General features: G+C 40.5%; 1 protein-coding gene and 1 pseudogene across 3 annotated transcripts in view; both read left to right on the top strand.

Annotated features, from left to right (window-relative positions):
* The window catches only part of ANO2 (anoctamin 2), a 578869-nt gene that overhangs the window by 65205 nt on the left and 489505 nt on the right, over positions 1–24159 (top strand). The window lies entirely within an intron of this gene.
* Positions 19881–22296, top strand: LOC140533674 (uracil-DNA glycosylase pseudogene; annotated as a pseudogene).

Raw genomic sequence — 24159 nt, 5'->3', positions numbered from 1 at the left:
TTGACTTGTATGTGAATTGGATTTAAGCGAGGCAGAGTTGGACGAACTCATGAACCTTACTCTCTCTTTCTGAGTCATCAAAGCCCAGTGACAGGACAAAAGTTAGCATGACTGGTGACCCAGGATACAGTAGATGACCTTGCCACCTATGATGTCTGACCAAGCTCTAAGTGTTCTCTAGCATCTGCTTCAACTGCCTTCATGGCTATTGGAACAATTGTTTTCATTCACCCTTTCCTCTAGGGGTATTTTAACCAAGACTTGGAAAAAGTCAGGGAAACCAGGAGATAAAGATGAGGAAGGAGAGCTTTCTAGGTATGGGGGACAGCCAATGAAAATACCCCAAGACTTGAGAAAGAATGTCTTGTTCAAGGAAAAGAAAGAAGGCCAGTGTCATTGGAGCATAGAGCATATGAGGAAGAGGGCTATAAGATATAAAAGTGGAGGGGGCAGGTAAAAGGTAAAAAAAATATGAAGTTAAGACTTGGCAGTAGATAGGAAATGGAAGATGAGAGAGAATAAGGATTTGAGGATGATGCCTGGATGGTTGGGTGAATGGTGGCACCCTTAACAGCAATAGGGAAGTGAGGAAGGGAAGGGGAAGGTTTTGGGGGGAGAGATAATGAGCTCACTTTTGGACATTCACTATGCTCATCGTCTAGGTTCCTTGGACCTGTTTGCTCTAATTTTTACCTGGTTCTATTTATTTACTTCATGGAAGTTTTACCAAATTTCCCTTCATTCTTTATGCCCATCATTTCATGAAGCTCAGTAATGCCACTTCACATTCATAAACCACAGTTTATTTAGCCATTCCCCAACTAATGGATACCAATGCTGTTTCCACGTTTTTGCTGGCACAAAAATGCATCTATAAATATTTTTTATATCTATGGAATTTTCCCCTCTGTCTTTGACATCCTTGTCAACTAGGGTTATCACTGAGTCAAAGATTACATATAGTTTGGAACTAGCAAAATTCCAAAATGTTTTCTACAATGGTTGGATCAATTCACAGCTCCACCAATAGTGCGTTTATCTTCCTATGTACAACCCCTTAAAAATTTGCCGGTTTTGTCTTTGTCACTCTAATGGGGATGAGGTAAAACCATATTGTTTTGATTTTCTCCTGTCTTATTTTTAGTTATTTAGAACATTTTTTCATGTAGTTGACTAGCATGCTGTTAAGAGTTATTTGGGAATAATTGGAGGTTAAGTGATTTATTTACTCTTGGTAGCATAACAAGTATGTGTCCGAGGCAGGACTTGAAGTCAAGTCCTACTGATTCCATGCTTGCCTTTTAGTCAGTGTACCACTAGGTAAAGCCCAAGAATAGAAGGTCATGTTATATAGAGTATTTTTAGAAAGGGGAAGGAGTAAAGAATGGGATTAATTAAGAAAACCTTTCTTAGAAAGGAGCATCACAGATGAATATCATGTAAAATGGGGTGAGATTATTGTAGCTGTGTGGGTGGAGAGGAGTCTGTGCTGAGAGAAGACTGAAGGGAGGGAGAAAATGTAATATCAATAAATATTTGTTAAGATCCTAATTTTTAGGGGCAGTGAAGTGGTAAAGTGGACAGAGCACTGGCCCTGGAGTCAGGAGGACCTGAGTTCAAATGTGACCTGGTGTACTTGACACTTATTAGCTGTGTGACCCTGGGCAAGGGCACTTAACCTGATTTGCTAAGACCCTGTCTCCCTCTAAATTCTAATTTGTGCCAAGCACTGGGCTAGGCACAAGGGTTTACAAGTATAAAAATGAAACAATCCCTACTTACACAATGAGCTTACATCCTAATGGAGGAGAGAAAAAGTACATATAAAAATATATACAGCTAAAATGTAAGTAAATATAAGTAAAAAAAAGGCAAATGGGACATGTACACATATAGTAGTTAAATGAAATGTAGTTTGGGAGGGAAGGAACTAGCACTAAATAGGAATCAGGAAAGACCACATGTAAAAGATGATGTTTGATTTGCATCTTAATAAAAAGAAGATTCCAAGAATTTTGGCTAAGATTGAGTAATGAGTAGTCTCTCTGTCTGAGAGATTTTCTAGGAGAAGAGGGAAATCAAATTAGTGTGAATGAGTAAACAATATGGTCCTAGTACTGATTTAAATCAGGAGAAAAAAATGTATAATAGAATTTGGTGGAGAAAACCCAACCTAAACAATTTTAACCACAAGAGTGAGTAGATTAGACTCACTAATATAACGGAAGAGAATAGTAGAATGGATAAGAAAACAAAATCCAACAATTTGTAGTATACAAGTTATTCAGCTAAAACATAAAGGCCAAAGGTTGCGATGAGGGACTACGACAAAATTAATTATTCTTTAGACAATTCTAAAAAAGCATGACTTGCAATAATTATTTCAGGTATGGAATAGCAAATCCTACCTCTGACACAAATAATGGTAAAATGTGATAATTTAGACAGAAAAAAATTGCTGTTAAGAGAGACAAGCAGGAAAGTCACATTATGCTTAAAGGCATGGTTAAGAAAACAACTCAAATCACATGATTATATTAATAGATGCAGAAAACAGTCTCAATGAAATCCAGTATCCATTTATGTTTAAATTCTTTAAATGGATAGTCATGGAAGTATCTTTGTTTAATATGGTCAGAAACATATATCTAAAATCAAGAGCTAGTTTGCATTCTTTTCCATGGAGTAATAGTATAGTAATTTTCATTTGATGTTTTATTCTCCTTTGGTCTGAACTGGTGGTTTCCTTCAGCATAAACAACTCTTTACCAATGTAAATCAGCATCTTATCTGCAAGAGAATGACTTACTGAAGGTTACACAGCTAGTAGTTGTCAGAGGATATTGAACTCAGGTCTTCCTGAATCTGAGACCGGTTCTCTGTTTTCTACGGCCTTTACATAATTGACATTAAGAAAGCTTATGTATCATTAACTTGTAATAGTGTCTAGGAAATTAGGAAGTGAGAGAACTATTGTACTCTAATCTGGTTAAAATATGTCTGGGATACTGTTTCAAATTCTAGGTGCCACATTCTAGGAAGGACAGTGATAAACTGGAGACTTCCCAGAGGAAGTCAACCAGGACATGGAAAGAAAGACCTTGGATTCCTGTCATAGGAGGATTATTTGGGGTTATTTAGCTTGGAGAAGATATGACTTAGGGAAGACATGATAATTATCCAAAGAGCTATATTCTGTTTCACCCCAGAAGGCAGAATGAGGGGCAATGGGTAGATGTACAAAGAGGACAAAATAGACTTGGTAAGGGTAGAAACTTCCTAACTATTAGAGCTATCAGAAAGTGGAATGAGTTGCCTCTAGAGATACTTGGTTTCTATTGGGGAATTTTGAGAAAAGGCTGGAAGGTTATTTGTTGCATTCCTTTTCTTCAGATATAGATTGGAATAGATGGTGACTGAAGTCCCACTCCAACTGGAAATTCTATGTTTCTATTATTTTTCCCATTTTATGGATGACAGAACTGAGACTGAAGGCAAGTTCAGTCACTTGTCCATTGTTAAACAGTTATTAAAAGTCAAGCCTCAGAGTCAAATACAAGTACTATGTTTTTTTTTTAAACTAATGGGTGGTGATTCTTTATAGGATGTAATACTATTTACTTTTATATGTCTAAATGATCTATATTCAGAGCAAATGAACAACCGAGCAAGCAAACAAAGGCAGCAGACCCCATGATGTATTGAATGTCAGTTGTGCTAGCCTTGGTAGTAATGAGTGAAAGTTAACTGGTGTTTACAGGAAGGGATTGGAATGATAGTCTGTAGGTTTTACTAAGGGTATAACTCCACATATACCTCTTTACTGAACAAGGACAGCTAGTCTGCTGAAGTCCCCTGTCTTCTTTCCAAAAACACTTGAAGTCCCAGTCAAGTTAAGTAGATTTTGTTATATGCCATACTGTGGTGGGGAGGCAGACCCCAGTTTGTTACTGGATGGGTTTTTGTTCAGTCTTGACTTACACAATGTAATTCTTTACACTGCCTGTTCTTAAATCCTCTGGGATTTGAGAAAAGACTCCTTGCTGTGGCCAGTATCATCTCCATGGGGACAGCCATAGACGGAGGCATAGAGCTAGGAGCTGGGGTGTGGTACATGAGGAACAATAAGTAGGCCATTTTGGCTGGACCATAGAGTGCATGATGGAAAGCAATGTGGGATAGGACTGGCAAAGTAGACTGGGGTCAGTTTGAGAAGAGCTACCAATACCAAAGAAGTTATACTTGATCCTAGAGGTAATAGGTACCATTGGAGTTTATTAAGTACAGGAGTAATATGGTTAGACCTCTGCTTGAGGAAATCACTTTAGCATCTGTGTGGAGGAAGGATTGGAGTGGAAAGAGACTAGTAGGCAGCTAGATGGTATGGTGAATAGAGTAGGGAATGTAGAGTCAGGAAGACTTCAGTTCAAATCTTACCTCAGACACTCTTACTGGTTGTATGACTCTGGGCAAGTCATATAATTTCTACCTGCCTTAGTTTGCTAATTTGTAAAATGGAAATAATATGAGCACTACCCTTAAGGGATATTGTAAGGATAAAATGAATACAACATGAAGAGCTAGATTTGGTCAAGTAGATTTAGACATGAAGATGAAGCTAATGAGGAAAGTGGATGTGATGAAAGACAGGGAAGGGGTTCAAAATTTCTTTTTGGAGGACTTTAACAAGTAGAAGTCATTTGGTTGTCTGGGCTCACGTAGGTATCACCTTGCCCAGAGGAAGGACAGAAAGAAGGATATTATCTTATTCACCCTCACGATAACCCCTGGGAAATAAAGACTGTTATTATCCCCATCTTACAGTTGAGGGAAACTGAGGGAAACGGAGGTTAAATGACTGAAAGTCACACAGATAGATAGTGGTCATCTCTGTTCTGCGTCTCTAAGTGCTTTAGGGGTTCTTTCAGGACCTCTATTTGCTATGTACAGTGTGGAATTTACTACCAAACCCATGTTTTCCTTTCTCTTAAGGAACTCTCCCCACCTCACTTATGTGTTTCCATAGCAAATCCTTTCTACATGTGGGTCTCACTTACACTTAGCTCATGAAGAGACACTTTGGAGATCAGAGATATCCCAAGTCTGGAAGTGGGCCTGTGGGTTTTAGCACCTTCTTAGGAACAGGAAGCTGTTTAAGGATTGAGTCCATGTGTAACCCCTTGTCAGTTGTCAACAACTGCAACCCTCTCCTATCCTCCCCTACCCCACAAGATTTTCCAGTCCCCAGGCCTTTGTGTGGGTTCTTGCTCTGACTCCCCAAATGGCCCACCCCTCCCTGGTAACCATGTTGTACATGTTGCTATGTGTTCACTGTTCACAGTAGAATTGGAGAGTTGTTCAAATCATCATAGACCCAGGAGAAAGATGGGAGGGAGTAGAGGTGGAGGAGGGGAGTGGGGCAGGTACAGACTCCTGTAACTGGTGTTTGGAAACTCTGGCCATTTAAAAAATTCTGTCATTTCTGCAATGCATTAAGGATTTTCCTCACAGCAACTCAGTGAGGGATTAGGATTATTATCACCATTTTATAGATGAGAAAACTGGTATTGAGTGGTGGTTAATGACTTGCTCAGGGTCACTAAGTGTCAAGACTTGGAGTCAATGCCAGGTCTTTTGACTGGAAGATAAATGTCAGATTCTCATTCAATAAGCATTTATTAAGCACCTACTGTGTGCCAGGGACTATGAACATTCTTTCTCTTATACACCCATTGACATGACGCTGGAGACTGGGAAGGTTACTAGAACCCAGAAAAGAATCTGCACAATTCATACACATTCCCTATTTCAATCAGAATACTGAATTTCTTCAGATTTTCTTAGATATGTGTAAAGCTCCCAGTGTGATGGAAAGAGGACCGAATGAGGGGTAAGGAGATCTGCGTTCTTATCTTAACTTCTGCCAGGAAGGTCACGTCTCTAGAGGGGGGCGGTCAGTTTTCTCACCTGTAAATTGAGGGAGTGGACATGATCTTCCACTTTCAGGCTCTATAGTTCTAGGATTCCTTCACTCATGGATAGATAACACAAAGCGGTATATGGGTGGTGCCAAATGAGGGTCATAGGAATTCTAGGGAGGGAGAGATCAACTGCAGTGGTCAAGGAATACCTCACTGAGGAAGTAGAATTTCCCCAGCCTCCGTGTTCCCCCTTCTCTTTGGAAACCTCAGCTTCCACTGCCTTTTGCCTCACCTTTTTCCTGTTTGATTCTTGAATGCTCTAGAATAAATATATTTCTCTTTCCTACTCTTCACACCACTATTCTCCAGTTTACCTCCCTTGTAGTACTATCTTTTTCTTCCCATCTCTTGTTCTGCCCTTGGGGGGGTAGGGTGAAGCAGAAAGGGAAAAGCTCCTCATTTCCCACCTGGGGAGGAGAGATGAGTTGCCATGGCAACCTTCAGGCCTCTTGCACTGAGAGGAAAGGGCAGAAAAAAGCTTTGTTTGTAGAAAGATGAACGTGGGCAGAAAGAGCGAAAGGGCAGGGAGAGATGTCAGGATCTGAGGGTAATCATATACTTTTCTACCCCCCTTTCGAGGAGGAGAGACATTCAGTCACCCTAGGTATTAGACAATAGTCTGCTCACTGGCCCTGGATCTGGGAGCGTTTGCCCTTCTCTGTAGAAGGTGTTTTGCTTAGGTTATTAGAGACACAATATGTTAGAGCTCCAAGGGACCTGATTCTATCCCGTCATTATAAAATATTCCTTTATAAAAAGGAAGGAACTGAGGTTCAGAAATGTGAAATAATTTGCCCCAACTCCCACAGCTAGTTAATGGCAATTTGGAATAAAACAAGTCTCTTCAATAATCAGCAGTTTCTTAAATGGAGTCATTGGAGATGGAGTACCCTGAATTAAAGGTCATTCTTTGGAAAAAATAAAACAAAACCAAACTTCCTTTCTCTCCACATTGGCCAGCCTGAGAGGGCAGCTACAGGCTGCTTGGACAACTGGCTCCTGGCTCCCTGGAAATGTTTTAAATTGTCAATGGGCTTTGTTTGCAGCAGTTATTAATCTGTTCCTGAAAGCCTCAGAGACTGTTTTGGGAAGGCCTGGGCCTTGAGCTTGGCTAGTGGAGTCCCTGGAGCCAGTGTGATGACATTGTAAGAACTACAGAGGTAGGAAGGCTGTCCAGGAAGCCACTAGGAAAAAATGGGCTAGTGGCACAGCCAGCCTTTGGGCAGAGATGGCTCAAGTGTGAGGAAAGTCAGGATGTAGGAAGAGATAACTTTTTAACTGGATCCTGGGGTAGGCCTAAGGCATAAGCTTGGGGGGTGGGGAGAGGCAATTGGGAATCCTTTCCCAAAGGCAACAGGAAAAATCTTTGAATCTAGGAGTTAGGAGGAGCCTTAAAGGCCTTCCAGTTCAACCTGCTTCTGGACAAGAATCTTCTCCACCACCTTCTCAACTAGTGGTCATACAGCCTTTGCTTGAAGACCTCTAGTAAGGGGTGACCTAGTACCCTGTCCACTTTGGGATAACTCTGATCATTAGGAAGCTTTCCCTTGTAGAGAAGCCTCAAGCTGCCTCCTCAGGCCTTCTACCCATTATTTCTAATTCTCTCTAGACTCAGGTAGAAGAAGGTGGAAGTTGAAAGGAGGGGAAAGAATGTAACTTATGCTCTGAGGGTCAATGAGCTTGACTTTGAATCCTGTGAAAATTCTAAAAGAGATGGTCCATGATGGTTAGTCAGTGAATTATCTCCTTTGTTTCTTTTAATCTCCTTGGAGTTACTGTGAAACATTCCTACACATCACTGTCTGGGCCTCAATTTCCCCACTTTGAAAATGAAAGGACTTAGAATTAACCTCACAGAGACCTTCCCCCTCAACAGTCTTTAATCGCATGTGTCATTGTCCTTTGTTACTGCAGTACTTTTAGGCTTGCTCTTGAGAGGCCCAGAGAGTTTGAGAGATTTGTCATAAATCATATAGGTAAGGCAACTTCCAGGTTTCCAGGGACTGGGCTGTCTCTTGCAATGTTTGGTGTTAGCCCCAGTCGCTCTGGAGCAGTCTCTAAGTGAGGTCTGTTTCCCTTTGGGGCCTCTTGTCTTCAATAATGAGGTACTTCACAAACAAAACATGATGACAGCAGCCTGGATCATGTTTTATAACTTCTGATCAAGGCATGAGGTTGGGGAGCCCCTGGGCCTAGACTGTGTGGGTGAACTCTCATAGTCTCACCCAAGATAGTTATGCACAATGTATGCCCCAGACCATAAGCTAGAATTTCCAGGGGATTGTCAGCCTATTCCTGTTCATCATCCCTTCTGGAAAAGTAAATCATAGATTTATTAATTTAGAAGAACCCATAAGTTGTCTGGTTCAGTCTCAGTCAGATAAGACTACTACGGAGAATAATTCTCTGTCTAATTTTACAGAGGCCTCCGCTAAAGTTCTTCTTTGATGCCACAAAGTGGTGTGGATATAACTTTAGGCTCCCAAAGGCTCTGACAGATGATAATATAGCCCAAGTTCCAATTGGTCCTCCTAAGGCAGGTATATAGCAGACAGAGCACTGGGCCTGGAATCGGGAAGACTTGGCACATAGTAGGCACTTAATCCTTCTTTCCTTCCTTCCTTCCTTCCTCCCTCCCTCTGTTCCTTCCTCCTTCCCTCCCTCCAAATGTGGACCCAGAAATGTACTCTTTGTCTTTTGTCTGAAGACCAACCCAACTTAGTTCCTTGAGACCCATCACTAGAAATTTAGTCTTGAAGAAATTATGAGTTTTATTTCATTTTTTTCTATTACTGAGCACTTACTTTTTCTCCCTCTTGCCTCCCAAATCCTCACCCCTAATCAGTGGGAAAAAAGAAAATAAAATTAAAATCTTTGTAATGAATATGAATAGTTAAGTATGACAACTTTCTATTTTGAAATAACCTAAAACGTGTCTCATTCTGCATATTTAATCCATTACTACTTTCTTAAGAGGGTAGGTATCGTTCTTCATCATTAGTCTTCTGGAATCATGGTTGATCACTGAGCACTCCAAGCCTCAGTAAGAAACAAGGCCAGTGGAATGAGCTAGTCCACCTGCTTTGGGGTCTTGCAGGCAGCCTGAATCCAAAGTGATCTCTAACTTTTAATTAGATCCTGTCAGGTCCATAGAAGGAGATGGAACCAGCTCCTGGCTGAGGATAGTACAAGGAGAAGCAAACAGGGAAAGGCAAAGACCAACACCTATCTAAATTGGGCCTTTAGGAAAATGAGAGAAGTCAGGGATTGTGAAAGGAGGTGGAGCCTGGTCCTAGTCACCCCATCCACAAATGTGATGGAAGTGACATCTAGAACTGTAATCTTGTGATTAATAGATGAAGTGCCTGAGGAAACAATGGTTTGAACTTCTGAGCATATTGCTTTATTAAACAATACATGCCAATTGCCCAGTAAAGTGGGACCAGAGTTCCCCAGCTTTGGCACCAGGCCTCAAATACAAGAGAAGACAGATTTTTATACAATATTATATATAATTAAAAACAATCAAATAAGGCCAGTTAGTTGAAAGAAAGCAATTAACCAGGATAAAAAATTAGGTAATCATACTTCTAACTGAATGAATTAGGGACTTTCCAAGCTGGGAGGGGTAGAGAAATTGGTGTAATTCTCTGAAATCTGAAAAGGGGTGTCTCTCTGGCTCCCTCTCCCCAAGTGTCTGTTCAATCAAAGGAACATGAAAATAATACCCAATTGACAAGTACAGGGCCTGCTTTCAGATAATACATATAGTTTGCTTGAGATATATAATGGTGAAGAAACTCCTTGTATCAATCTTTAGATCTGACTTGGTTTCTGGTCAGTATAACCTAGGTCTGAGGTAAGGGTCTCTAAGCAGTAAGTAGAAGTGGTACAGCTTCCCAGCCACATAGGGCTAGATTAAAACAATGGAATACAGTTTTCTCACAATTTCTCACAACTGAATAAAGTTTTCTCATAAGACAGAAATTGAAGTAGTTCCACAACTGAATAGAAAAAGAATTGAGCTAGCTCCAGAATTGAATCACAAGATGGAATTAGTGTGATTCACCCAATTCCCACTACCGCTTGCTGTTCTGATCCCCTCAATCCTACCGCAGAAATCCCAATATAATTTCCTCTTAGAAATTATTATGGTGCTTTGCATAGGATAGTAACATAAACTTTATAAAAAAATTCAGTAGTAGCCTTAAGAATGCAAGAGAACTTTTAAATAGCTATGGGAATATTAAAATCTGACCATAGAGGAGTTAAAAACAAAGAGTTCCTACTAAGAGGAACACTTTTAGGATGATCTGGCCATATCATGTGCATATGTAATTTTTTGTTTTGTTTTTCAAGCAAGCAAATAAAATTTAGTAGAGTTATACGTTATTGATGAAAAAACTTTAAAATTGGAATACTGGCAGTTTATTAAAAGAGAAAAACAAGAGTAATCTACATGTTGATGAGTTAGAATTCAGCACTCAAATTTAAAACAGTTTGCGCTTGAGATTATGAAATCCTGTTTTGATGATCAAATCACACTTTAAGTTGTTCCATTTCCAATGTCTGACTTTAGTATCTCTGGTCAATGAAAAGATTCCTATTACAGAATCTGTACTGAAGAATGTGGGTGATAGAACCAATGAGATCTGGTCCTCTCATCCAAGAGCATGGGAGTGGGCAGAGCTGACGGTAACACAAAGTTCTAATCCAGAAACTGAAGTTGGAGATAAAAGCAAACAGAAAAATTGAACACAATGAAGAAATACTATGGGTTAAAAAAAGCCCAAAAGGTTAACCCACAGGAGGCAACAAGTACAAGTAGAGAAGAAAGTGGTCTAACCCAAAGGATTCCAAGAGTGAAAGAAAGTAATGAAAAATAGGGAGAAAGTAAGCATATGATAGTGAAAGTAAAGTCCTTGAGGAAAATACCATGAGGATAGGGAATGGATTAGAATAGAAGGTGGAAAACCTTGCTTCTGCTGAAGACTGCCTGAAAAATAAAATGAAACAAAGAGAACTTAATGATTCCATGTGGCAACAAGAAATGTTAGAACAAAGTCAATGACAGAAAATAAATGGAACATATGTATCTTCTACCAAAAACAACTGACATGGAAAACATATTGAGGAGATATATTTTAAGATTCATTATACTCTCTGAAAACCATGACCAAATTTAAAAAGTACTACTAGATAGCATATTTTTTAAAAAAAATCACAAAAGAATATTCAGACCTATTAGAACCAAAAGGCAAAGTAGAAATAGAATCTCTTGTTGCATCCTCAGATTAAAAGAAAACTCAAATTAAACACACCCAGGAATCTCATAGCCAAAATTCAGAGCTCCTATCAGGGTGGGGAACCTGTGAGCTCCAGGTCACACTTGGCCTTCTAGGTCCTTGGGTGCAGCCTTTTGACTGAGTTCAAGTTTTATAGAACAAATTCTTTTATCAAGGGGATTTGTTCTGTGTAGTTTGGATTTGGTCAAAGGGCCACACCTGAGGACCGAGAGGGTACATGTGGCCTTGAGGCCACAGGTTCCCCACCCCTGTAATCTAGATGAAATAAAAATGTCATCAAAAGGAAGAATTCAAGTACCAAGGAACCATGATCAGGATCACAGATTATCACAATGACTACAAATGAGAGAAAATCCCAGAATACAATATTTTAAATGGTAAAAGATAAAGGCTTATGACTGAGGTCTTCCTCTGCAAAATTGAGTAGAATCCTAAAAAGAAAAACAAACATTTGTAGAAAGGTAGAGCACTTTCATGCATTCATGATGAAAGAGACCGCTGTTGGATAGAATATTTGAAATGTAAGCATAGGAGACAAGATAAATGCATTTGATTGTTGGAAAGGGGCTAAATGATGAATTGCTTACATTATTATAGAAGACATTAGATAGATGTCCCTTCAGAACTCCACCGTCTCCAAAGGTTTTAGAGGGAGAGACAAACATAATGGCTGAGTGAGGTCTTTTTGCTTTTGTTTTAAGAGAGAAAAGGAACAAGGAATATAATCTAAAAGAAATGCGGAGGTAGAATTTATAATTTGTAATAACTGGGATACATAGAAGGAAGAACATACAAACTTGGAGGAAAAGGGTTGCAGAGGAGACATTCCGTAAATCTCTTATCTGAGCCAGAGGAAGGTTGAATACACATCTACACATACATGCACATGCACATCCCAGAATGTATAGAGTTAAATTAATTATTTCTGGTACAGAAATAATTAAATTCTACAGGGAAAAAAAGAGACAGAGAAAGAAGTGGGGAGTTAAGAAAACGAGAGTCAAGGAGGATAGCAAACTTTAGCTTTGCCGGCTAGATCAGAAAAGGGGGAATCAAAGGAGATGAAATAATACAATGACCAATTATAACTCCCAGAGGATAGATGATAGATCATACTTCCCACCTTTTGACAGAGGTATGATGGACTAGCAGGGGTGGGGAACCTGTGGCCTCAAAGCCATATGTGGTCTTCCAAGTCAGCCTTGTGACTGAGTCCAAGTTTTACTGAACAAATCCTCTTAATAAGGGGATTTGTTCTGTCAAGTTTGAATTCAGTCAAAGGATTGCACTCGAGGACCTAAAGGGCCACATGTGGCCTCAAGGTCCCAAGTTCCCCAACCCTGGTAGAAACTGAGACCCAGAATGAGACATACATTTTCAAACATGGCCAATGTGTAGTTTTGTTTAGAGTTTGTCTGTCGGTCTGTCTGTCTATCTGTCTATCTGCCTCTCTCTCTATCTTTCTATCTGTCTCTCTGTTTTTCTCTCTATCTACCTCTCTATATCTCTCTGTTTTACAAAGAAAGGTTTTTTGGTGGGGGAAGAGTTATAGAGGTAATGAAAGGAGTCAGTGATAGTGATGGCAAAAAAAGAAAAGAAATAGAGTATCAATGAACCATTAAAATATATACATAGAAGGAGGTTCAGAAAGGAACAGACAAAAAGGACATTGTTAGTATTATTATGTTAAATGAAGTATACACTTAAAACTTTGCATAATATAAATTCATAGTTTCCTGTATAACTCTATTTTTCTGTCCTTTTATATGGAATTATTCTATTTGTTTTCATAATTTAAACAACTGTAAAGAGAGAAAAAAACAAAGAGAAAAGTTACTGTGTCCCCTTTTGCCTTGATTTCCTTTATTTATTCTATGGAACTTGAATACTTTAATGGTGTCTTCACCTTATACCCTCTGTACCATTTTTTTTTTTTGTGTGTGTGTGTGTTATTCAAGAAACTCCTAAAAGCTTACTTTTAGGAAGCCCTTCCAGATTTAGTGTAAGGGAGATGGCAGTATCTTCTTTTCCCAGCCCTGCTGTTACAAGTATGGAGTCACAGTCTTAGGAATAGAAGGGAATTTGAAGTTATCTAGTTCAATTTCCTCCTTCTTGATGAAGAAAAGGACCAGAGAGATTGAAGGACTCGTCCAAAATCACACAATTAATTAAGTGGCTGAGCTGGGATTTGAACTTTGGTCTTGTGACTCTAAGTTCAGCATCACTATAACATGTGGCCTTCCTTTGATTGTGAAAGTCCCTTCCAGCACCATATCCTATGATCTAATGAAAAAGTATTGTGCCAGGATTCAGGAGATCTGAACTTTAGTCCCTTTTCCCACCAATAACAATTTTTTTTAAAATCTCAGTTGCTTTCTATGTGAATGCTTCAATATTCTAGTCATTTCTTCCATGTCACAAAAACATTAATTTCTACACAGTTTGGTTTTGAATGCTCTCAGTGGTTGTTTAGGTTTTGGTATTAAGGGTCACTTTCTTTTTGTAGAATAATCATGGGTCTGAGGGACAAGAACAACTCTTTGAAAGTAAATTTCCTATAAGTTAGGTCTTGGTATCTGAGGCCATCATCAGAATCAAAGAATTTTGGAGCCTGGGAAGGAAGGCATAGAAGTCACTTCATCCCTAGATGGGGCTTCAGACAGGACTTTGTGGGTACTTGAAAAATTGTAGGAAACTAAATTTTTGTAAATCAAATAATTTTTCTTAAGCATTCTGGGAACTATTTAAAAAAATCTCACCAAGAGTCCCTGGGTAATTTATCTGGATTTGCATAAATTGGATTTTTTTGAAGTAGTACACCCATGTGTCATAGTAGCTATGATGTGGCTGGGGTGGAAGGTTGATTGTGCACGTAAAAGACAGCTCTAGACAGGATTTTTCCTTTGTTATTTCCAGGAAGATGACCTTTTTTCTGTTGCTCATTTACCATCTTACAAGTTAGTGCTCATTGGATGGCACATCTCACTGACCCCCTCAGTTCTAATGGGAGGATTTGTTTATAATTTCATTTCCTTGTACAGTTCCAGGCTCAGTCCTGGGTGGGGGTTGAGGGACCGGGGAAAAAAGTTAGCTCTGTGAGAAGAGGCAAATAAGGCCTTGTATGGACTTTTGTTCTTTTCCAATTCCATTTCTGACTCATGATAGATCAGGTGACCTCTCCTAGATACTGAATTTAAATATTTTCCTCCAGAGTGGCTTCTTCCTTCTACTGACTCCTGCATCTGGGTCCAGGTCAGGATAATTCATAATATTTTGCAGAATCATAGCCTCCTGGGTGGTTTTTTACAAAGGATGTCAGGAGGTCATCTTGTCCACTCCCTTTCACCTGGGCCAGAAAGTACTTGGCCTATGTCTTCAATAGCCTTTCCAGACACTTCTCTGTCTCTCCAAGTAACAACTCCCATTGCTTTTTGGCAATGAAGTTCTTTCCAGTGTCTGACCAGAATCTCTCTTGCTGTTGTTTGGGACCCTTATTCCAGTCAGTCCTGGCTTCTAGGGAAATGGAGAACAGCTGCTTGCCCCCACCCCCACTTCCTTCTCCTTCACCTTGGGGTATCACCTCCATGCATCCAGCCCCTGAATCCCCCAGCAATTTCTTTGTCACCAGATCGCATTGCATGCTCCTGTCCAATTTGCTGTCCGGCTGCTTCCTGTTCCAGGGATCTCCCTCCCACCTGAATATTTGTGTTCTGATTATTTATCCCCAGATGCAGCCACTGCATTTTTCCAGGTTGAATCTGCTCTTGTTGCTTCCTGCTCCCAGTTGCTCATATCTCCCTGCCACAGTAGTCTCCCTTGGCATGGACTTCTTATCCACTGGAAAGGGAGGCTGGGGGGTGAATGCGATTGAGAGAAATCATCTATGCCGCTGAGAGGGGCTTCCACCTCATCTGATGTTCAGGCCCTTCCCGGGAGACTGCTGGACTGATACAAATTCCACCTGCTGGGAAAGTATCTGGACAGAGACCTGCCCCAGCTGTTTGGCTTCCTTTAGGTCTCAAGTGCGAGAACAAGGAGACCACCTTCCTACCCTCTTGCCTTGATTACTTCCAAACAGACATTCCCAATGCTAATTAAATACTTGGCAGATGCAATGAATGGGTGCCAAATGCGGGAGTAGAGGAAAGTTGCTGCTTTGTGATTGACTGTTTTCCATTCAGGTGCATATCCCTTTCTCTGGTCAAGGCTATGCTGACAGTTGGGCAAAATGGGAAGAGTGGGGCAAAATCATCAACTTAAATCCAGAAGTAGTAATTAGTTCCCAGATCTTTAAACTTTGATCACAAGCTTATCCTAAGCTTTTGGTTGCTCAATTGAAAGTATTTACAATGGCTCCCTGTAGGCAGATGCTAAATATTGTTAATGGGGGAGATACATTTTGGGGCTAGGGGAGCCCAGTATTTCTAGCAAAGACTCAAGAATACTTAGGCATAGTCATTTGCTTAGGTGATTTTTTAAAGCCTTCCTGTCATCTCATTTCAGTCCTTATTAGCAATGAGAACAAGAAGTTTAAGTTGATTTCTTGGTACTGTTTATTCATTATGATGCTACAAATCCAGAGACAGAAAAGTCGTGAAAGTTTTACCTTCAGTTTCACAGACTTGTAGGACTAAAAGAGGTCTTAGAAAATTACCTCGTCCAACCTCTTATCTTTCAGATGGAAAAAATGAAGCTTGGAGTAGGGGACTGACTTTCCCAAAATTATATAGTTAATTGGTGACTGTCAGGATCAGAAACTGAGTCCCAATTCAGAGCTTTTGCCATTACATCAGATTGCCCCCTTGTGGGCATCAAGAGATACAGGTTTAAAAGAGGCCAGAACTCTTGGGTGAATGCTACAAGAGTTTGAAATCAGGTCTCCGGGGTCCCTGCCTCCCTCATGTCCTCTGTCTCCTTCTATGCTTTCTCTTTCCTTCTTTCCTCTTTCCCTCTTCCTATCTTTCCTTCTCTTTCTCTCTCTCTTTCCCTCTCTTCCTCCTCCACTTTCCCCCTCCCCACCATGTTCTTGGCTCTCTGAACATGATGCTAGTTAGAAGTCTTCCAGAGAAGATGCTGATGAATTTGGAGCAATGCTTAAATTCATCTGGGGGAATAAACAGCTGCAGCTTGAAAAATCCATGAACGTATAACACCCCTACCCTCCTTTCCCCCCCTCATCCCTCCCTTAGCCCAACTCATAAGGAAACAGAAAGCCGTGTGAATGACCACTGTGCAAAGGGAAAAGGATTAGCTGTCCCATCAGCTGGCAGACTTCAAGCATGAAGGTTGTTGGTCCTCAGAAACATTTTTTTGAGAATTCTGGAGAACGTTGAGCCCCCTGCATTGAGAGCTCTGTGTGAAACAGGACTGTTTCAATATTCTCAGCAACCTCCACACCCATTCTACTGGGTGTGGTTTTCCTGTGTGTTTTAGCCAGTTAAGCATCATTAAATCCATAGGCATTAGTGTGTGATGGGGGGGGGGGGGGAGAGGAGAAAGAAGTCAGTCACTAATCTTTTTTGATGTAGTTTCTTTTGTAAAATGCAAATAATTGAATTTCCCTTTCTTGCTATTAACAAGGACTCTCATGTATGATCTGAAATGACCACTAGAGGGATTATTCCAGATCCCTCAAGCTTGAAAACTGTAGAGATCATCTTGCCACTCGATCAGTAAATTCATTATAGGCTCATGCTTGTTCATCCTTCGTTGCCGAAGAAGACCATGCCATCAGAGAAATAATGACATGACTTGCACTTGATTTTGTTTTGAGGGAGCGAGGGCTGTGCAGGGCACCAGCCTCACTTTTCCTCCAGAGCCATCTGAATCCAGTGACCAGATATTCATCAGGATGACTAGAGATGACCCAGGATGAGGCAATTTGGGTTAAGTGACTTGCCCAAGGTCACACAGCTAGTGAGTGTCAAGAGTCTGAGGTGAGATTTGAACTCAGATCCTCCTGACTCTTGCACTGGTGCTCTATCCACTGCACCACCTAGTTGCCCATAGGCTCATGTATCTAGATCTAGAAGAGATCATTCAATGCATCCCCTCTTCCTATTATGCAGATGAGGAAGCTGAAACCCATGCAGGTTAGATGATTTGCCTAAAGTGATACAGGTAGTAAGTATTTGAACTCACATCACCTGAGTCCAGAGCCAATGCCTTTTTTTCCCCCTTCAGTGTACCACATTGCATTATGTTCATTGAACATACACTGTATATAAGGTATAGTGCCGGTAAGGCTACACATCATATAATTATAGATCTTATAAGCTCAAAGAAAGCCTAGCCAATGTGAACCAACAATCATACTGGAGGGGAAATATATATTGATAGAAAAGAGGGAAGGAACTTCTCTAAATCTAAGCATAGATTCATCTTTTAACCTAAACTCTCTCTTTTACTTGTAAAGGAAAGCCCATGTAACAGGAGTGGTTAAATAATTTAAATCTTTAAAGGATCTTGGTATAGGATCCACAAAAATATCTTGACCAAATATCTGAAAATATTTTTAACCAATCAGGGTGGGATTTTAGGAACCTACTGTAGGATATACATAGACATGAGAAAATATGTGGTATAGAGAAAGAGCTCAGGATTTGTAGTCAAATGATTTGGGTTCAAATTCTATCTCAACTTTTTCTTGCCTTTACAATTTCAGTGAAGCTGCTTAAACTCTTGGGGATTCAGTTTCCTAACCTGTAATTGTTGTTTGGTCCTTTTTCAGTCATGTCCGACTCTTCATGAACTCATTTAGGGTTTTCTTATCAAAGACACTTGAGTGGTTTGCCATTTCCTTCTCCATCTCATTTTCCAGATCGTGAAACTGAAGCAGGCAAGGTTAAGTGACTTGCCCAGGGTCACACAGCTAGTGTCCGAGGCCAGATCTGAACTCAGGAAGAGGAGTCTTCCTGACTCTGTGCCCAGTGCTCTAGCCACTATGCCACTTAGCTGCCCCAACTTCTAAAATTAGAGAATTCATATAGATGACTAAGCTCTTTTCCAGCTCTAAATAGATCCTATGAAAAGCTCTGCCCAGTTTCAGTAGAACTTCAACCAACCAATCAACATTTACTAAGTTCCTACTAATTGCTAGGCACTGTGCTAAGTCCTAGGGGATATGAGAAGAGGCAAAGACAGTTTCTGCCCTCAAGGAGCTCAAAATCTACTCAAGATACAATGGACATGTCACTCAGTCAATGACAGCCTGAGAGATTTACTGTAGAACCCAGTGACATGGAGTCAGCAGGGGTAAGAACTTCAGATGGCAGAGGAAAAAGGGATGATGCTTTTCTTAACTCTATGTGAGGATAGAGAGAGGAGAATTCCCAAAGCTCAGTAACACTCAGTGAGACCAAGCAGACAGTCTGCTAAACCTGTCCTCTCCACTAAGGCACTGATCTTTACCATATTTTTCTTTATGGTCATTTGCATAGGACAATTCCATCTCATGCATGAAAAATACGTTTGCATTTAATTTAAATTAGAATCAAAAGCCTATTTTTGTTAACCAAAAGTTTCTTTTTTAATCATTGAGTTTTTCCTTTCTTTTTAACCAAAACTTAATCCACATTAACCCATCAGATATTTATTAAAGGGAAGAGTCATAGACTTGCAGCAATGGACAAGAGCCATGAGATGGAGAGATAGCTCATTAACTCCCTTGGCCTGCTCCTTCATTCCTTCAGTGGCTTTAGACAAATGTCTTTTACCTCATGTATACAAATTTCCCTTGTCTTTTTAGCGCTTGACTACATCTAGGTTTCCCTTGCTTTTTTTTTTAAATTAGAGTTCATCTGCTCTTAATCTGTTTTGAAGATGAAACCTACTGTCAGAGTAAACTATTCTTCACAAAATTATAGTGATGCCCCCTTTAATGCATAAAATCTAGAGGTCTCCAGGTAGTTCAAAAGACTTTTTCTAAGCTACTGAGTTACTTCTCCAATCAGTCTTGTGATACAAGTGTAATGGAGGAAGGGTATCCTTTTATGGGGACACATTGTACTTTGGGATGATAAAAAAATCCCTTTATTGATCTCTGCGCCTCTCCCCTTCTCCATAAAGACCTTCAGTTACCTGCGACAGGGCCCATATGTTGTTAAGCTTGGAAACCTCATCTACCACCCAAGGGGCTGATTCTAATTCACCTGAGTGCTAATTTCCTTTCAGGGAGCCATACATGTTATCAGTGCTCACCTCAGTTTGTTTCCCTTTGTTCTGAGCTCAGCCTACTTGTTCTCCTGTCAGAGGAGTTCAGATTTCTATTTGGTGTGCTCTGTACATTTCAGGGACACCTGGCACGATATATATATCTTCATCCCCATCTGGATTGTCCTATTCAGAGTCAGAGGATCCATTGGAAAAAGTGTACAGGTTGCCCAATGTGTCACAGGCACCCAAGGAGAAGTTTCACTCAGAAGAGTTTACACCTGCAGGTACCATGTTCTACAAACAGCTCAAAATGACTCTGAGAAAAATTTTTGGTGGGCATCATTCCTCCCTTACCTTTGATGATCTTTCTTTTCTTTTCTTCCTCTTGATGTCTAGTATTGAGAACTCAGGTTAGTGATAAGGGATAAATGTGAAGAAACAGAGAGGAGAATCTGAGTTCTCCATTCAAGGATCTTAGTCCTGAAAGTTTTATTTTCCCAGAACCTGGAGAGTTAGAAAGGATCTCTGAGGTCATATAAATGAATAAAATGAATTTATAAATGAATAAAAATCCTCTCAGAGTTTTCCCTACAAGTCGTTATCCATCCTGAAGCAGCCTGTCCTTGAGCCAGCTCTGTTAGGACATTTTCTCTGATGTTGAACCATACTCTCTTCCTTTTCAGCTTTTACTCATGTTTCCAGTTCTTTACTCTAGGGCTAAGAAAAATAAGTCTTTTCATATAAGAAATCTTCAGATCTTATGGACAAATGTCCTTCTTCTAAGTCATATTCATACTTAAACATCCTTAGTTCCTTCAGCCAGTCTTCTGTGGGGATTACTTAAAGGCTCTGTGGACTTTACTGAGATTATCTTGACAATGTTGTTCAGTCATTTTTCAGTTGTGCCTGACTCTTTGCGACCCCACTTTGGGTTTTCCTGGCAAAGATACTGAAGTTGAAGAAGAGCTAGTCAGTCACGGGACTGGTGGTGGTGGAGTGGTGGGCCTGTGGTTGCTGCTACTGTTGTTGCTGCCACTTTGTCTTCTGGCATGATTGGACAGAAGACTTTTTACTCCTTCTTTTCCTCGAGCACCCCCAGAAAGTGGCTCTTGAGCACTGAGATGCCAGCAGACCCCAGCATGGAAGAGAGCTAGGATGTCTCGGTCAGCCGGGCCAAGAAGAGTCAGCCTGAAGACAAGCCCAGCACCCTTCATCTCCCCTGAGCCCCATGCAGTTGCACCAGATCCAGAAGAACAAGGTGGAGTCCCTGCTCTGACTCACCTCCTGCAACGTCCCTATGGGGTTCTGAGAGAACTGGAAGTGGCCACTTAGTGCAGAATTCAGCAAACCTTATTTCATCAAGCTAATGGGATTTGTTTCAGAAGAACAAAAACATAGCATCTAACCACCTGCAGACCAAGTCTTCACCCGGACACAGTTGCATGAAATTAAAGATGTCAAAGTGGTCATCTTGGGGCAGGACCCATGCCACAGACCCAACCAAGCTCATGGACTCTGCTTCAGTATTTAGAGGCCTGTTCCACCTTCTCCCAGTTTGGAATGTATTTATAAAGAGTTGTCCATCCTGGTCATGGAGATTTGTCGGGATGGGCCAGACAGGGTCTGCTCCTCCTCAATGCTGTGCTCATAGTCTGAGCCCACCAGGCCAACTCCCATAAGGACAGAGACTGGGAGCAGTTCACAGACACCGTGGTGTCTTGCCTGAATAAGAACTTGAATGGCTTGGTCTTCATGCTCTGGGTGGGGGGGGCCTATGCTCAGAAAAAAAGCCTCTCCATTGACAGGAAGCACCACCATGTCCTGCAGACTGCCTATCCCCTCCTCTCTCTGTCCATAGAGGATTCCTTAGATGCAGGCATTTCTCCAAGATCAAAGAGTTGCTAAAGAAGTCTGGCAAGAAACCAATCAATTGGAAATCACTTTGAAGCAATTGGAGCTGAACTGCAAGAGCATTCTGTCCATCTTGGCTAGGAAAAGCTCTTTGTTGGGGGCCTGGGGTAGGGGATTTGTAGAAGTCAGAATATCAGGAAACAGGTGTGAGGACACCTTTGTGGTTAACAAAAAAAACCCAACAGATCTCTTTTCCTATGTGGCCAGAAAGGTTAGTTTGCATTTGACGCCTTACCCTCTGCAGGTAGTCTAACAGGTCAACTTGGGTCATTATAGAATGACTTGTCATTTCATTAAGGTGTTTTTAATTCACTGTGATCAGAAAGGAAAACGTTATTCTGCACCACCAAAACTTTCTTTTAAGCACTCTAAAGGGAGTAGGAGAGAGAAGCAGACACGTAATTCCAGAAGGTGTTTTTGCTTTTAGCTCCCTGGTGGTGAGGGAATCCAAAGGTAAAGAGGAAGGAGCCTCCTGCTCATACTGAAAGGTTGACAGGAGAGTTCTGAGGCAGGAGATGAGAAGAGGATTCCGTGGGGGGTATTTTTGTTTTTTATTTTTATTCTTTTAACTAAGATCCCAAATTTGAGATGTTTGCTACTGAGCGTTTCAAAATATTTGCCACAAATTGGCCACGGAGAAAAGTTATTTTTTTTTTTTTCTAGTCCCTGTTTCCATTGAGATGACAGAATCCATTGGTGGCTAAATTCTTGGGCAGCCCTAGAATGCAAACTGATCTTCCTCTTTAACAAATATTCTGGTACTTTAGCATTCTGGGAGCCAAGCCTTGGTGGGAAGCTTCACCATGATTGAATGTGAATCTGTCATTTTTGGAGTTAGAAACTAGGAATTTGAGGATCTAGGAGAGAAGAGAATGGTAGATTTTTTTTCTTTAGTGGAAAAATTTCCTTTATTATAAGCTTGTCTCACAGTTGAGACTTTTTCAAAACAGTACTGATTATATGAAACAAGACTTAAGTTTTATGAACTGTAAGAGCAGTTTTACATTTTTTGTACTCTGAAAGTTTTGCTGTACATTTTTTTATCACTTATGCAAGCAGACTTTTTTAGTTTGTTATTTTTATTGCAGTGTGTGTGTGTGTGTGTGTGTGTGTGTGTGTGTGTGTATGTGTATAAATCATCCATTAATGGGATATTTTGTTAAGACCAGCCCTGGCTTATATACTGCTCTTGGTGCTGTTGGACTGGTTTTGGTATTAAAAGCTGATTTACTTCTTCGAAAAGAAAAAGATACTGAAGTTGTTTGCCATTTCCTTCTCCAGCTCATTTTACAGATGAGGAAACTGAGGCAAATAGGGTGAAGTGACTTGCCCAGGGTTACACAGCTATTAAGTGTCTATTGCCAGATTTGAACTCAGAAAGATGAGTGTTTCTGATTTCAAGCCCAGTGGTATACCCACCCTATACTACCTTGCTGCCCAAATGTTGTTGAACAACTCCAGTTTTTCAATACCCTTTCTAAAATATTGCTTCCAAACTGAACACAATAATCCAAATGCATTTTGAAATGGGCTACACTTTCAGCAGTAGACTTGTATGAAAGTTTCCTTATCACATACCATTGTATAAGACCTCCTGAGAGAATTTTAGAAGACAGTGTAGCCCAAACATAATCATCTTCAGATTAAGGAAATGAGAAGAGAGATTGTGGAGGAAGGATTTCCTTTGCAGCTGAATGTTTTTTCCCTGGGTACAATTGTAGTGAAGGGTCTTTTGTAGAAAAATTCCAAAAACCTTAAACATGATAGTTATTTTTTTCTTCCAGTGCTCATTTTAGGTACCCTGTTTTAGAATGGACTACCCTCTGGCCCATGGCCTGGCCCTGAATTGTATGTGCTGGTTATACCAGAGGAATTAGCTCAGTATCCATGAGAGGCTTCTCTCTCTCCTCCTCATTCCACCACATGGGTAAAATTTTCCATGCTGCTGAACACTCAATGCCTGTGAGACTGAACTCCTAGTTTATCACCACTGGGCTGGATGGGCATATCCCTCAGGCATATGGTATCTGCATGAAAAGGGAAAAATAAAGGAATGGAATCTCTGAGCCCCAGGGACTTGGCACCTGAAAACACCAGTGATTTTCCTTTTATCCACATTAGAAGGCTAAGCTGTCTGTGTTCTTTTTACCATTGGATCTCTGTTTCCTAGTGTGATTGCTTGAAGTTCTTTAGGCTGCAAAAAATGTCGTTTAATTTCCTAGAGGGAGGCTAAGTGAGAAAACACGATAAGCAAAAAAGCTAATGTTCTTTCCAAGGAGCAATTCACCTCATTTGCTACCCTTGAATTGGTTCCATGTCTTAGAGAATCATTTACATTTAACCCAAGATCTTGCGATACAAGACAAAAATAGAAATAGCCTCTCACCTCAAGAAGCTTATATTCTTTTACTATTCAGTGATTTTTAAGTCATGTCTGATTCTTCATGACCCCATTTAGGGTTTTCTTGGCAAAGATACTGTCAGTTTCAGAGAAGGTGCCAATCTGCCTTCATAGTGAATGTTTCCTCATCCATTTCCTTCTCCTGTTCAATTCACAATCAGGAAACTGAGGCAAGCAAGGTTAAGTGACTTGCCCAAAGTTACACAACTAGTAAGTATCTGAGGCCAGATTTGAAACTCAGGATGATGTATCTTTCTGACTTCAGACCTGGCACTCTATCCACTGTGTCACTTAGCTGCCCTCTTTCTACTGAGGGAGAAGTAATGCTCATGCAGATAAAATGTAGACAAAGTAAATACAAAGTGGTTTGAAGATGAAGGAGAAGCCTAACAATTGGAGGGAGCTT

This window comes from Notamacropus eugenii, chromosome 3 (genome assembly GCF_028372415.1).
Source record: "Notamacropus eugenii isolate mMacEug1 chromosome 3, mMacEug1.pri_v2, whole genome shotgun sequence".
Classification (NCBI taxonomy): domain Eukaryota; kingdom Metazoa; phylum Chordata; class Mammalia; order Diprotodontia; family Macropodidae; genus Notamacropus; species Notamacropus eugenii.
Note: the sequence above shows the minus strand (reverse complement) of the source record. Positions and strands in the feature narration are given on the sequence as shown.